The 16,458-nt window shown below is 40.1% G+C and overlaps 1 protein-coding gene across 1 annotated transcript in view; it reads left to right on the forward strand.

Moving 5' to 3' along the window:
- LOC131982666 (acid-sensing ion channel 2-like) overlaps nt 1-16,458 on the forward strand; it is a 129,091-nt gene that overhangs the window by 77,659 nt on the left and 34,974 nt on the right. The window lies entirely within an intron of this gene.

Here is a 16,458-nt window from a genome sequence, read left to right on the forward strand (position 1 = left end):
GTAAAGACTAGGCTAGAAGAGAATAGAGTTAACCTTTCTCATCCATCTAAATTAATACAATTAAATTATTGTGTAATTTGTTGAAGATCTAAAATAAATTAAAGTTCTTACCGTGACAATTGCCTCTGGAAGGTCAACTAGGATGTGCAGTCCACTCTTCAGTTGCAGGGTCTTGAAAATCAATGTCTCCAGGGTCGGTAGGAGTGTGCCATGGTAACAATGATCTTCTCCTTGAAGAATGTCTAAGGCAACTGTAAGTGGCTTCATGACTGTACAGTACTCCTTAATGAACTGGTGTTCTCGTTCTGTGATGGCTGTCAATCCAAACTTGGACGAGATGGTGTTCAGCTCAACCATAGGAATCCCACATATACGAGCCAGGGCATCATAAAATGAGTTCCATCTTGTGGTGCATGGGACTAAAAGCTTCTTTGAGATAACATCATGCACAGTCTCTGCAGCCACCGTTGACCGACTAGCCTTGTTCCATAGCCCTGTGCATTTTGTGGTAGCGTTTCTGTACACTGCTTTTGTTCCTGGTGTTGACAGTAACCATTTGTCTACATCAGTGCATGAAACAAGGTTCAGAGTGTGTGACGCACATCTCATATGTGGAGGCAAAGTGATCTCAATTTCATCATCATCATCATCATCATCATTCACAACAGTGGTTTGCAAGGCCTCACTGATATCGGTAAACGTCACCTCATCCTCACCCTCATCCTCGTCATCATGCTCGACTGGCTGGTATCTTTTAAAGGCCTTGACAAAGTTTGAGCCTTTGTCTGTGACTGTTGTCGTGATCTTGTGGGTTATGCCATAAGAAGAGTGGATATGGTCAAGCTCCGTTGCTATTCTGTCATGTGTATGGCGCCCCTTGAACCTCTTGCATGCCAGTGCTGCCTGACCTCGCTCCATGCTTTGTGGATTTAGCCAATGTGCCGTTACGCCTAGATAACTTTTATTACATGCAGTCCAGATATCTGCTGTGGTCGACAGATATTCTAATCTCTCAAATGTCCCTTTGAGCTTGATATTCATTTCAGCATATTGTGCGTCAATATATTTTGAGAACGTCTTTCTACATGGCAAGCTTACCCCTCCTCTGACCGGTATTTTCTGAACTAGTGCTTTGAATGACTCCGACTCAACCGTCGATAATGGCAGCATATCCTCCACAACATACCTGGCTACCAGTTTGTTTAGCTCGGTCTGAGACAAAGCGTGTGTTTGGGCCGTAAAATCAAGCTTCAGTTGCTTGGGTGTTGTTCCACCGTCTCCTTCTCCTTCGGGGATCTTGGCCACTAATTTCGTGGAAGCATGTAACGCTAAAAGATGTTTCATTAAGTTTGAATTGCTCGACACTGACGTGGAGAGGCACTTGACTCCAGAGCATAATGTGCATTTCACGGTTATACTCGTTCCCTTAATCTCTATAAGGAAAAGTAGTGGCTATACTTCCATTTAAAGAAGGCTACTTTTGGACTACTTGCCATTCCTGTTTCTCGCTGACTTTGCCTCACGTCTGTGTCACGTCTGTGTCGTCTTTGTGTGTCTGGTCACTAGGCTACGCGAGCTTTCGAATTTGCATAAGCAAAGCAACACCCGCCCAACTCCACCTCTGATTGGCTTACCATAGAATTTTACTCAACCTCAGCCAATCGTCATCATTTATGCGATGTCTCGTGCCCCCGCCCTCACCGAGGATTTAAGGAGGAACAAGACAAATCTTTGCCGCTCGGTTTAGAGATCTAGTTGGTCTGATGAAAAACAGCTGCCTTAAATCAGAGTAACGCGCCACATTTTTTGGCAGTAAGAATAACGGCGTTACAATGATGGGAAAAGTAATCAAATAGATTACTCGTTACTGAAAAAAGTAACGCCGTTACTTATAACGCCGTTATTCCCATCACTGTGTATATATATATATATATATATATATATATTTATACAGTATGCATATGTAAAGGCCAAAGAAAAACTCAAATAAAACTTATTACAGTTCAACCTAACAGGGGCATGAAAATATGTAACTACAAAATGATTATAAAAGAAATATTGAAAGGACCACCAAATCTACTAGTATTTATTCTCTGGGGACCATGAATGTATTTTATTGTAATCCAGTTAATACTTTTGTAGGTTGTTTTTTTTTTTTTTTTACAATTGGGCTATTTTGACCGTTTTTGCCTTTTTTTTTCTACCTGTATATACCCCTTTAAACCTGTATAATTTCTTTCAACACAACTTCACCTATATGACCTGATAATTGTTTTTTTTTTCAATTTGACATACTGGATCAACATGTTGATGCAAAAAAAGACATGCAAAAATACATAAAATCTGAAGTTTTTTTATTTTCAAAACACAATCGTGCTCAATGAATAATTTTAAATGTAGCAAATGTGAACACAGGTTGCAAATATAACATATTAAATGTAAAACTAGGATAACTCCATCACATCTTAACATCTGGAGTTTCAAGCCAGTGCTTTAGAGGGAAGTTGAGGGCAGGGCTCGACAATGCTTCATTCTTTTGTCGTGTAGTCATGTGATTTGATCGCTGAGTCCAGATGGTTAATATCACCATTTATAGAGCCTGGACACAACCTGCAGTCACTCAAACTTCCAACATTGGCGCTGAACATTGTGCCTAGTGTCTAGATCACATATGAGCTGAGCTGCTGTTGTTACCACGCTGGTTGAGTTAATGGCTATTTTGTTTTCGATCTTCTCCATTTGGAAACTCAACTGCAAGCATCATTGGACATTAAGGGATAATGAGGCTTTACAGCTGGTATTGATCATATCATGGTGAGAGGAAGCTCCACCGTGCTGCCAGCTCCTATACATCAATAGTGTTCGTCCAAGATAAGAGCTGATGTGAGGAGAAGCCACACAGACCAGGAGAGCCTTTATTCTGTGATGATGATTCTAGAAAAGTCCTGAAATGTCTGAAGGTCTTGTTGTGAAGGCCTGTTGGAAAAGGTCACATCTGAAAATGGCTATAATTTTGGCGGTGCATTAGGCACATCAGAGCCGACTTCCTCTCCACATGCCATTGTGAGGAAGACAGGACATGTCATCCAGTCAGCTGAGCCTGAGCTGGTTCCCTGTCGGTGATTATGAGCTGCCACAGGTCCCCTACCCCAGGAACCATTACTCAGCCTTGCATCAGCTCCGGCAGAGACAGCCAGACTGTGACAGGTGAGATAGAGCCCCACCGGCCATCAGCAAGAGGTGACTTATTCAAAATAATGACTCGATGTGTGTGATGTGATTGATGAGTCTGGGCTGACAGCTGGTAGTCTGTAGCTATATCTGGACGCCTTCTGCACACTGACATGATTGACACGCAGGCAGAGACAGAGAGCTAGAAAGCATGTCGTTTTAATTTTTAAATTTTTCTGCACCTGCAAAGGTGGATGAAGGGAAAGAAAGTAGAATGCCATTATTATTCAGGGAGAACAAGATGCTCGACCCAAAGTGACTTCTCATTTATTTGATGTCTTGCTGAGGCTTCATTCTAAACTGAGGACATTGAGAGGAATATAGTGGCACAGGGCACAGAGCAACTTGGATAAATATATTTTAATGCATCTTTTCTGTTTTCAATAGAGACATGCTGCCTATTGAGCAAACCCTCTGCTGTAAAATACAGAGTAGAGAGATGAATGACACCCTTTTTTCAAACCTAAAGAGAAGATTCTCAAACTAGAGGTGACTTTTAGGTTTAAAGAAGAATTAAACCACTTTGGAAATATACATTTTTGCTCTTTTATTAAGAAGGGGAGGATATTAATAATATCAAAATTAAAAAAAATACACCTAGCAGTGCCTCTAATTATGCCAATTAATAACTTTTATTTAATTTATTGACTCTGAAGATACAGAGTCATGACTTGGAACTATTTCTTGGTTATCAGCCTAAAGCAATGACTTTGCAGCATCCAGAAGTCTTGTTGTCACAGCGCCACAGAGATCATGACCCAAACAAAAACATGAACTCAACTTTGTATCTGGCAGCCCACGCTATAGCTTGTAACTCTGCCAAAAATATGACGTGCCCTTTAAACTTAATCTCTTCTGGGAAAGTATAGGGTTGGCTATTCAGTATGTTTATCAGTAACTGTAAGACATTTGAAAAAAATAGCTTATCTTCCATCTAAGGTGGAGCAGCCTGAGAGCGGAGCCATGAGTATTGCAAGTTTGATGTGAGGATGTTCCTGTTTGTCCCTCATGAGTGACTTGTGCTTCCCTCGCCTGAGGGGAAAGTTTTCACTCAGACTGGACTCTGTGTCAGCCTGTGTGATGTGATGTCGTCCTTCGAGGCTGGATGTGGTCAAAGATATCCGGCTCTCAATACAAGCAGTTCAAGCTTCATTCAGTGGTGAAGGGTTGACAACATATTTCCAAAATGTTGCAGAGTTCAAAGCAAAAAATCTAATAATGTACTACCTTTGGGATAATTTCAGTGTGGTGCTTTAACTCCACTGCTACTGTACTGGCAACTTCTTGGTGGGTAACCACTAAGTTCAAATTTGAGGTATTTTAACTGGAATATTTCCATTTTATACTTTATACTTCTACTGCACTCCAGTTCAGAGGGAAATATTCTTCTTTGTAACTTAACTACATTTCTTTGCCAACTTTAGTTACTTTGAAGACTATGGAAAGGCACACAGATCATTGCTAGTTTCAGACCAATGTTGTTGCCATGTTGATGCTTGTGTAAGTAGCAAAGGGACTTGCACCAATCTGTGAGCCCATGAGGGTGTTGGTCTTAAAATGAGGCCTTGTATTGCTATCTCGAGACAGCAAAAATTATTTCCACCATCGACCAACAACGTGATTTCATGTCAATGGCACTGTATTTTCCTCTATTTGAAATGTGCGCTATTCAGATAGTAATATGTGCTGCACACGTGTGTTCACAACACACATTAAGTGTAATTGTGACACACAAACAGGGATGACAATGACCCTTTGATTTAATTAAGTGACTAAAAAAAACAAACTTACACTTCACTTGGCGCCCAAATTGTGCGCCATTTAACTTGCAAAAGTAGTTGGACACTCCCTAAAATGCACCTGCAACATGCACTTTAGACCATATGCGATATGTCATTTAAATAGGGCCCTGAGATTTTATATGGACAACATATTATAAACTTGATAAAAATGCATGATGTTTTATAAGTTCATCACATGTTTTGTGCGTAAAATATATGAAGTTACCCAACAAATTGGATCCTTGACCAACTAAAACAGAACAACGTTAATGCACTTGAATGCGTCAGTAATAATAAAACAATATTAAAACACTTTTTCCCGCATTATTGGTCCTATAACTTGAACACAGTCCAGTCCAGTGTAATATCCATATCAGAATTAGCACGAATGCTGATACTATTACCTGGAGCAGGCATGGGCCATGATGTCACCAATCACATTAGATGCATTTCCTTGTTAATGTCATTGTAAAATACTATATTTCTGCTCTCATTTACTTCATTTAGCCCTGCCAGACTGCCAACTGAGCTGTTAGTGCCACAGCATTCCTGGAAATTGTGTAACCTTGCATAAAAACGACACCAATGAACTTTAAATAGAGCGCATGATACTCTGTATCTGGCAGGTACACTGAGTTCTATCAGAATCGGCAATCGGAGAAAAGCATTGGACTGGTGCGCCTACAAATAACAAGTCCGACCCGTGGCCCGGTGAGACTTCAGTGCTGATCCAGTTATTTCCTTAACATTGAAAATTGAAAGCAGTTGTCAAGGTCATGTTAGACATCTACACTCAGAGAGCCAGGCAAGATGTTTTTGTGATGAGTTTGATGATGCTGATGAATCAAACAGGAAATCAGAATAGAAGGCATTGCCAAACAGAACAGCCGCCCCCCTCCACAAGCAGCATGACAATTGATTCTCGCAGGGGTGAAAGCCTCCACGACAACTTAGTGCAGACCTCATTAAAACAGACAATCTTTCAACACACAATCCACACTGAAGACAATATGCTGGTCAGCCACAGGGATTTTATTCTCTTTTTCACTCTAGGGGGACGTTTGTCTTTTGATTTCCGATTAGTTTCTCTATTTCCCTCCTCTCATTTTTATCTCTCTCGCTCTCTTTGTAGTTTTTATGCTCATCTTTCACCCTCCCCTTTCCCTCCTCTCCAAAAGCATAAATATCCTGCTGGCAGCAGTGACTGCAATCCTTTGTGTCCTATCGCAGCCCTGCCTCACTTATGCGCTGTCCTGTAAAATAAAATATTATTGACTGGCATGGTAAATGTGCATTAGGGGGCAATGATGAATACGTTCCATAAAACTCCAAACACATCACATAAATGGCAGAATTTGTTTAATGTGACATGAAATATATCCAGGATGTGAGGGTGTTTAAGTTACATGGGAAGCTCGCTTGGCATGCAGGTGGAGGAGTGGCATGCATAAAGTGATAATGATGAGTGAGGCAGTGTGTGTGTGTGTGTGTGTGTGTGTGTGTGTGTGTGTGTTTAAACCCCTCCTTTCCTATATCTCAGTGCCAACCCTGTCGCTAACGCAGCAGCCCTCTGCATTATTTATCCCCACAGCAGTACAACCACTTCTCGGCAGCGCAGAAAGTGCACACCTTGCAACTCAAAGACCTTTTTCATAAACTTTATTCCTCTCTTCTTCTCAGTAAGCCTTAAGAATAAAAAGTCCTCTCCTTCCCTTTCCCCCACAACCCCCAAGCTCCCATTCTGCTTTTGTTTTTTATCATAAAACGCCTGCTAAAATCTCCCGTAATGGGTATTGATTTGTCAAACAATAACAGCAGATCACAATAGACAGCTCATGCGAAAGTCTCACCTTGAAACTTGGAGCCGCTTCATGAGAACTGATAAAACTGCTTGGCTGACTGTTGTGTTTAACGTTTCAATTTGCTCTTCAGTGCTTTACTTTATGTCCCGCCTGCCAGCAAAGCGAATGGGATGAGGAAGTGTCTTATTACCTGCTTATTCTGTAGTGGAAAAATTCAAGAGGGATGCCATCAAGCAAAAAATGGATTCAGATATCAGTGCCTGTTCCTGTAGTTTTGTAGAAAGAAATGTCTTTGTTTTATAATGGTGCATGAACAGCACCACTGACAGAAGGTAATCGCAAAGTCAGCGTGCAGTACCTAAAGAACGAGCTCCTCAGCAAGCTACATCCCATCTCAAACAGGCCGTAATATTACAAATGCAAAGTGCTTATCGTCTGCACGATCCCTTTATCGTTTTTTAACAGAAAATGTCCTGCCTGCATCACAAAATCATCTCAAATATTGAAAAAAAGATGTTTGAACAGGGGCCAATGTGGGAGAGATGGCAGCACTCGCACTTGTGGTAGATGAGGCTTTGCTGTGTCAGTAACATTGAAAGTAGGATTTATAAATATGGCGGCGCACTTCGGGGTATTTTGAAGGCTTGGACGCTACATGGACAGAAGGAGATAAACAAGGGGCCAGTGGGAATGGGAGCATAAAATAAAGAAAAGATTGCATCCCCTCTCTGGAGCAATAAGCTGCCAGTTTTTTTGGCATCACGTCAGCAAGCCATTTGCAAAGCGGTGATAAGGAATGGGATTGTATGCAAGAAAGCAAGATGGATTCAGAATGGTTGGTTTGTGAGAGTCCAACATGAGGAGCTTAGTAACTACCTCAGCAGGTCAGATGTACTCATAGATATACTTTCCATGTCTATTTTAATTATAAAACAGGTTTTGTTGCTTTATAAATACTGTGCATGTATAACATAAGGAATGCACACAACTTGTATTCAGAAAATGTGCCTTCAAATGAGCCAATTGTTATGTCACAACTATAATATTTATATGTAGAAGGAGTCGCTACAGTGCCATTACAGTCATTCCCCTGTTGCAATGATGGTGCAGAAGGCCCAGAAACACAGACCAATCAGAGCAGACTGGGCTTAAAGAGACAAGTCCTAAAACTGAGTATCTCAGACAGAAGTTGAATGAAGGGAATATTTAGACAGATGGTACAAGATAAGATTGTGTTTTTTGAACATTAAATTATGTGTCCTGATATAGTAGAAACCAGAAATACAAGTAGGAACCTGAAAGTGTAAAAGAAAACGCCGCCTTAAATTCTTCCTTTTAATGAGTACCCTATAGTTTTTGCACACATATATTTACAATCCTTTGCATTACACAGGAGCATGTTTAATTGTATGATTTGTGGGTGGTTGATACTAACAACTGACCTTTCATCATGACAGCAGTATACGCTAATGGCCATGTCAATTTTGACTTCTTCTCTGTGGGAGGCACTACACGGCGGACAGGCGAGGTCGTGGCATGTTTGCAGCTCCGCGCTTCCAGACATTCACACTTGCCCCTGTGAATACTAATGAGATGTGTTATGTTGGTCAAAAGGCGTTTTAATTGGCAGCGGAACTGTTCGTGCCCTCGCTTACTGCTCGGCGCTCAGACCTCTGGCTTGGATAGGAGGGAAACTAATGTGCTATTGGCAGCAATTGAGCTTGACTTCTCTGACATTTTACACAGAACTTTGACTTAATTAAAACATTTTAAATTTAACAAGAACAGAGAGTACACTGTATCTGTAACTTGAATTGAAACTTTTTGTTATTTTTTGACTCAAGGAAAAGTTATAGCTTCAGTATTTATTTTTTTGAGGCGGGTCATTTGGTAGCAAAACAAAAACAAAGCTGTGGTCTCAACAATGATAAATTATCACATTTTGTGTTAATGTTTAAGCAAGCAGTTGCCTATACACATCCAGCAGACAGGGAGCAACATTAGCTTTCATCTGGAGTCATGTTTCCTACCACCTGATGAATACAAGTTCAATTTTCACACTCCTTTTGACTCTATTTTGGTCTTCACCAACTTCTTTGGGAAACTTCTGGCTATTCAGCTGCTATATGCTGAACTATGTCCATCAGCTAACTCCGTATCTGCCTTCCGAGAAGAAAACTTACAGCTGTCTTTTAGATATTTTTTTTTACAGAAAACAGTAAAATTACAAGCAATAAAATCAAAATGATGAGCTGAAAGATGCTTAAACTCTCACTTTGGTGATAATTCTCTCTGGCTTTGCCTCCATAAGAGACCTTTGGCATTAAAAGTAGTCATTCAAGATTTCCATTCATTAAACTTTAACAAAAGAAGAGAATACACCTTATGTTGGAGCAGGTTCTGTGGAAAGCAGATGGAAATCTGTATTTGCTCACTGGCATTGATCGAGAGTCACTGGAGCGGAGGTTATCATGGCCTTGTTTATTATGGGCAACTTTCTCCTCTATTGACAGTGATGACAACTGGGACAAACTTCCAAATGCAGACAGTGACAGTCGATATTATCTACTAGCAGTGGAATCCACTTGTTAAATGAGAATTGATAAGTCTTTTTTACCATTACACATTTATCAGGCAGAGCAGTGTTTCCGGAGCTGTTCTGCATTTCTGGACAGGTTTGAGAACTCATTACCTTCTCCCATCTGACAGCTCTACCTGAGGCGGCATATCAGAAGGGAAGTGAGAAAGGAGGGGTAGAGACAGGGTCATGGGCAGGGATTTGCAAAATAACAGAACCCTACTGTCAAGGTTTTGTTAGTGTCTTTGTCATCCAGTGGCTGAGGAGGAGCTTTTGTGTCTGGCTGAGGTCTAATGGGATGTTGACCCTGCCCTGGTCCTGTCTGTCAAACATCATCAATCTTGACAAAAGGAGTGAAAGAGGAGAAAGCAGCGTCCCTCTGAAAGCAATTCTTCCCAATATAAAAAAAAGGCTGGGGCGAGAGAAGCTGACAGTAGACACTTGGGAGTCGTGGCTTTGAAAAGAAAAAAGTGGCAGAATATTCAGTTCAATCTATATATAACCCGATGGCATATGGCTGTTGGGTAATTACGTTTAAATTGTCCACCAACTAGCCAGCGATGTTTGAATGGAACCCTTCATCACTTTAGCGTTTGAACAGCTGCAGAAGAAGAAGTCAAGGTAGAAGTCACAGAAATGTGGTGCATGTCTTTGGTGTCTCTCTTCTGTGCTGAGAAGAATGCAAGTGAAAAAAATAAAACAAAAAAACAGCCACATCTTGTACCTGCAAACGAGGAGTGATGGTGTCATGAATATTTATCTGCTGTCCTCTTCACTACACTCCGGCAGCTCCCAGTGTGTCATTTATTCTGTGCAAATACATATCTGTCGGGAGCACCTCTGTTTTGCAGAGGTGAATGAACCTGTAATGTGGTACTTCATATTCTTCCGATCAGCACCACCTCTGTGGCAGCATGGCATTAGATAGTCGATCAATCATGTCAGTAAACCATCCATGAAAGGGCCAGTGTCAATAAAGAGGGAGGGGCATGAAATGAAAAATCCATCTTAAAACACTACAGGGCTGGAAAAACAACTATTAGGGTTGGACTTTGCCTTTCATGTTGTTGTCTTTTTGAGCAAAATAAAATATCTGTGGTAAAAATCAGATGTGTTCCAAGTGTTCCTTTACTTGCTCCAAACTTTTAAACAATCCTGAACTATAGACGGAGAACATTTTGTGCTGGAGCAACAAGTTCTTCAACATAAATGGAAGAAGAGGCCAAGTGTCAATACCACAAATTATGGCATGTAAGTACATATCTTGGCTCGCGGTACAACAGCATGTTCTGAAAAAGCACACACGTACAGTCCGTGGTTGTAAAAAAATGCTGCAGTTTCTGTGGATTTATGCTGTCAAACCACTGACCTAGGTTTAGGGCAAAAAAAATCTGGTAAAGCGTTATAAAAGACAGTTTAAACAGTAAATAAATGTAGGGAAATGCCAGAAGTGAAGTAGTTACAAGGGTCACATGACTGCCATATGTGCGTTAGGCATGGCCTTTACGGCTTATTGAATATCCGCTTATTTGCAGGACATGAATCTGAACATTGGATAAAGCAGATTTCAAATTTTGTCGCCCTGGGTTATAAAAAAATGTCACCATGTTTTAAGGAACAAAATGTTCTATGATTCTGAGTATGGATGATATGAAGACAAACCCCTCTGTAAAAACCTTCAGAATATAGTTAGGAATAAAACTGGTCAGTTTAGTATCTGTACGTGAAGCTGAAGTTGAGATTTATGGCTCATGAGAAAAAAGCTAAATTTGAGAAAACGGCCTTCGAAGACTTCATACATTGTTAATGGAAATAACTATTTGAAACAAAATATTGATTCTAATATATAGGGGGCTGCAAAGAAGGTATACATTAATGAAAAACAAAACGTGCGCACAAAACTTATTTAATGATTATACAAACATATCAATAATAAACATATTAATCCCCCTAAAATGTACAAAACTACTGTACTAAACTGTTAGCCCTCGGCATTCACACATCCTAGCACTACTGTTATAATACTGGTATTACTGGAATAATCCTTACTGTGTTACTACTTTTGCAGCCCCCTGTATAGCAACAAAAATATAGAACATGTAAAACACATGATGATGTGCAGGAGAGTGGGCGCTTTCTAACAATGCTGTGATAACGAGGTTTAGACTACGATCACGGTACTACACTCTGCAACAGAATGCTAACTTTTAGTGAAAATAGGAGGAAATCTACAAAATATAGTGAAAGATACACCTAAGTGTTTGTTTTTGATATTTTCTTTCCATTATTCTGAAAGAAGACGTGTTATGGGAGTGAAAAATAGCACAAAATCTCAAAATTGACCAGTGCATGACAAAACAGTGTTTTTGCCGATAGTGATAACCTTTGAAATCATGAAACTTCACACGTCCTTGCATTTTTTGCTATACTCAAGAATGAGTCAGTCCGGAGAAAATGTTTTTTTACTCTTAGAGTCCTTCAAATCAACTCCATTAAGTCATAATTTCCCATTCAAGTTATGAGATCACTGTTGCCAGTGACCAGAGTTGCCAGTCACTGGCCAGTGACTGGCTATAAAAACAGCCTTGATTCACCTCCAAAAATAGCTAATGACGATGTGAATAATGTGAATATTGTTTGAAAAAAGACCAGAGTGGGCAGAAAAAGTAACTGAAACTTTCTTGCTCATAAAATCCAGATTACCATATCTCGTAAACAACATAATTTGAAACTTTCTTTTCACATGGCATGTGAACCCTGCTCCCCCAGGTGAAAGTCCACCTATTGTTTGATCCATCCACCATCCCTTCCTCCAACTGAATATGTGAATCCGTCCTTTTAAACTTCGTTTGGCTATCAATCCCGTCAGCAAGATGGTGGCGGACGCATTTCAGCGGACGGTGAAATTTGGAGACATAGCTTGGTTTTTGCTGCTTTGGACACACAACCTATATTCATGTGTTTGACAACACACACATGCCATGTCTCTTGCCTCTTGAACCCTGTTAACACATAATTATAACTAGAATAGCATTTGGAGAGAGCAGAACTTCGCAAAGAACATTGGTGCATTGACATGCTCCATGGATGGTCCCATTCCTTGAGTTTGGTGACACAACTTCGGTGTGGTCGTTAATCAGATGCTTCAAGGAGTCTTATGTTACTGCTGGAGAGTTTAAACAACGTCTTGATGTCTATTTTTAGTATTTGCATGACAACAAAGAGCAAAATAAACACATTTTCAGTATATTCTGACACCACATGAATGCAGCACAAATGCCTTATCTCGCAATGCTAACAGAAGTGAGAAATAATTTGTGTATCCGACCCCTGATACGGATTCATTTCAAAATGTAATGGGTTCTTCCTTTGCCCATGCTGCACCTTCTCACCAAGTTTAATGAGAATCAGGCCTGTAGTTTTTCTATAATCCTGCGAACAGACTGAACTGAAAACATCTTTGGTGAGAGATATTATCACAATCAATCTCACACAATCTCCATCTTAAAACCATGTGGGATGCAAGGTAGTGATGGGAAATTCAAAATTATTATTTCCATGTTTACAACTGCAGAGCATTCTCATCAAAGGTCAACAGGAGGGTTGTATGATTGTAGAATCTGTCATGTGAGAGTCTTTTTTGAATATGTAACTATACACATTCTATTTGCATTTAATCATCTTGAATAACAAACCTTGGCTGAAGAGACATGACTGGCATTCATATTTGTTTTGTATTCATGCATTTCTGAGGTTGTTGAAAGTCATTGTGGGGAATGAGAGAAAAAAAACACTGACTGAATATGTATGTCACATGGAAAATAAACATCACATCTGATATAAGTGTTCTTGTCTCGATTCTACTCAGATTGTGATCTGATATTTATATGCAAATTAGCTGTGTGGAGCTTGCCTACTTTTCAAAAGGGACCCTAATGTCTTTCATCTTATTTTGCATGTTGGATGTTCATTTCAAATTTGGCCAAATGTTCAAATAATGCACTAAACATTAATTTGTGTCCTGAGTTCTCTATTAGGTATTTCGGGTTTTTTTTTTCTTTTCTTGGCTCAAACTGATGTAGTCTCATAACAGATTTCTATATACAGGGTTTCCACTTTATTCATTTAGTAGCGACGGCCCGCCACTACTTCAGAATAGGGGATTGATTTAATGCTTTAACTCTGTAGCAGTGACCACAGCAGCAGGCTCCACTGAACAGTCTTCCGGTCTCTCGTGGCGGGGATGAGCGACTGGAAGAAATTCAAACACTTGAGATGTAATAACAACCGTAACAGCGCGAGCAATCTGTTAGCATCACTGGAGTTTCTGAGTGAGGTCAGACTGCCTGTCAGAGTGGATGGCTAGCTAATGTTACTGTAAAAGAATAAAGCTCACTGCAGTCAGTCAGTCTCCACTTGATTTCCTGGTGCTTGTATTTACGTTGAGTGTTACGGAAAGAATGTGTTAAACCCGCATTCAAAATAAAAACAAACACATTTGGCTTTCACACATGGATGTGTTAGCAGAGTCCACCACAGAATTTACAAGAAGACTGTCAAAATACAATGCCTTGAATAAAACAGAAGAACCCTTATTCTCCTTCACAATAATTCATTAAAATATGCAATGATTAAGATCAGTGTATATGATGGAATAGTGGCATTAGAATTCGTGAGAGATCACCAAATTTAGGCTTTTAGGGCAAAAATTGTATCTGGGGGAGCATGCCCCCAGACCCCCCTACTTTTTTCACCATCATAGTCTCACAAAATTCTGTGGGAACACCGATTCTAATGCTTGTTTTGCAGATGAGATGATGTCATTTTTAATGCTTTTTTAAATTGCAGATTGATATTTACACACGCACGACATCCAGGGGACAAATAACCCTTTAACCCTGCTGCTGAAAATAATGCTAGAGGAAACATTAATATATATGTTCTCGTTATGGCAGTGTTTACATTACATGTAGCTCCATGCCATTGTCAGGACAACTTGTAATCTTTGCTGCCAGTGATAATATCTCCACCATTTCAGGTTCCATTCCTGCTGGAACATGATCATTTTGAATTGTTTAAATCTTTTATTGTTGAGTTTTCATGGTATGAAGCGTGTTGGAGCCATTCCTCCAGCTGTAATGACAGATGGTACAATGACAGCAAGAGCACAGATGCGGAAGACCTGAAAAAGGCTGACCAATCAGAGAAGACCGGGCTTTTTCCGGAGTGGGCTTTAAATAGACAGATGTTCGAGAAAAATAAGGTGTTTTTTTTAACGTTAAAGCAGCTAAAAATGTTTCAGTCAAAACCAAAAAACTGAAGGATAAACCTTAAAATGAGCATAATAGGTCCTCTTTAACAAACATTAAGCATTGGAAGCTTGGGGAAACAAGCTGCTGTCTTTTCCTTTGCAGAAAAAGGGCTCGCCTGCAGTTTTTTTTTCAGGACAGCTGGAGAAGGATGAGGCTGACAGTACAGGACATACAGTACGCTATAGATTTGAATCTATAAGCCGTAGGAGAACATCATTTTGATGTTTAAATTTAAATTTTGCTGAGAGGGGTACAGAGGAAATCGCTGCTCATGCTCTGTTAAACTCTTCCCATCAGTCACTTCTTCTCAGTCAGTCATTCACAAATGGGCTGCAATTTTAAACAAATCCATTATTCATAAATGCTTCAAATCCATTTGGTGGCTCTTGGTGGTACACAGAGACAGGAAGAAATCGTTCTCCACATACAGTGCATACAGTACCTCTAATATGAGTAACACACGCAAATACACACACACACTGGGGGTTTGTGTACCATTTGTTGAAGCCCTGCTTAAGTAGGGGGGCAGTAATGGTAGGGTTCTTTCTGCTTTTAAGTGATTACACGTGAAATTGCCTCTTTTTTGACTTGTTGCTTGTTTCTATGGGCTACAATTGCATGGCTACCTCATAAAAGCTGTGCACTATTCAAAAGCTGAAGGCTCCCACTGGAAGAAAGAAAATGGTAGATAATGTAAGAATGAAAGAGAGTGCTTCTCTGGCAGCCTGCATTTATTGCCAGACCTGTCCTTCACAGAGACACACAGCAACACATGTAGCTGCCAGGGCAGTGAAGTAATCGAAAACAGCAACCATTTTTCTGAAGAAAAAAAAACATTGCTGCCAATGTGACCACACCATATCATCATAGATTACTTGGAAACCTTTTGAAAAGGGATGCAGTTATGGTCAAAAGTCACATTCCTTTTTTTGTGTCATAAATCAGTCAAACAAGAGTGCAATCAGTGCGACTTCTTCAATCATTACATCCAGCACCAATGTAACGTCTTGTGTTTGTTTGGAATCCAGAGTCTGACAAGGACAGAGAGTGAAAAATTGATTTTTAATTTAAAAGAAAAGGTTCTTTAGAGAGTGACGGGTGGTTGATAGACGAAGGCGAGGAGCCGGCAGGCTGTCAAGCAGATGTAAGATGGATTCTGGCTGCTGATTCCTGCACTGGAGTCCTGAGCACAAAGAGAAACACAGTCGAACAGGTTCCACTGTTGAGTAAACTCAAGTATACAATACTAGCGGTCAAGTGAGTAGCTACCACTGTGGAGGTGGAACAATCTGCCGATGAGTGAAAGGAAAGTTGGTGTTCTTGAACTGTGAGTTGATGAGGTTATTAGAGAAGCAGCTGTGGAGAAGAGCTAAGACCTTGTAACTTTGGAACGATGATACTCTACTGTATTTCAGCTTCAGCTTTAGCTTTGTGCTACCTCAGTGTGTTGATGTGCTGGTTCAAAATGGCAAAGTAGCTCTTTAAGATCATTTACCTCAAAAAGTTTGAATTTCTGTCATCATGTGAAGTACCTTTTCATGCAAATGATGGTATATTTTGCATGATGCCATAAGCTTCTAAATAAAATGGAGTAAAACTGCCAAGTTCAAAGTGTTAATTACAATAGCAGGAAACACAGATGGACAATGTTTAGAGGTTGGAATGCTATGTTGATTGAAAGTGTTGCATTAAACTCATAAAGCCTGATAATGCAAGAAAGCATACTGCAGCTTATCATCATGCAAGTACATTTA

The sequence above is a fragment of the Centropristis striata genome, chromosome 13, assembly GCF_030273125.1.
Source record: "Centropristis striata isolate RG_2023a ecotype Rhode Island chromosome 13, C.striata_1.0, whole genome shotgun sequence".
In the NCBI taxonomy this organism is placed as follows: Eukaryota; Metazoa; Chordata; class Actinopteri; order Perciformes; family Serranidae; genus Centropristis; species Centropristis striata.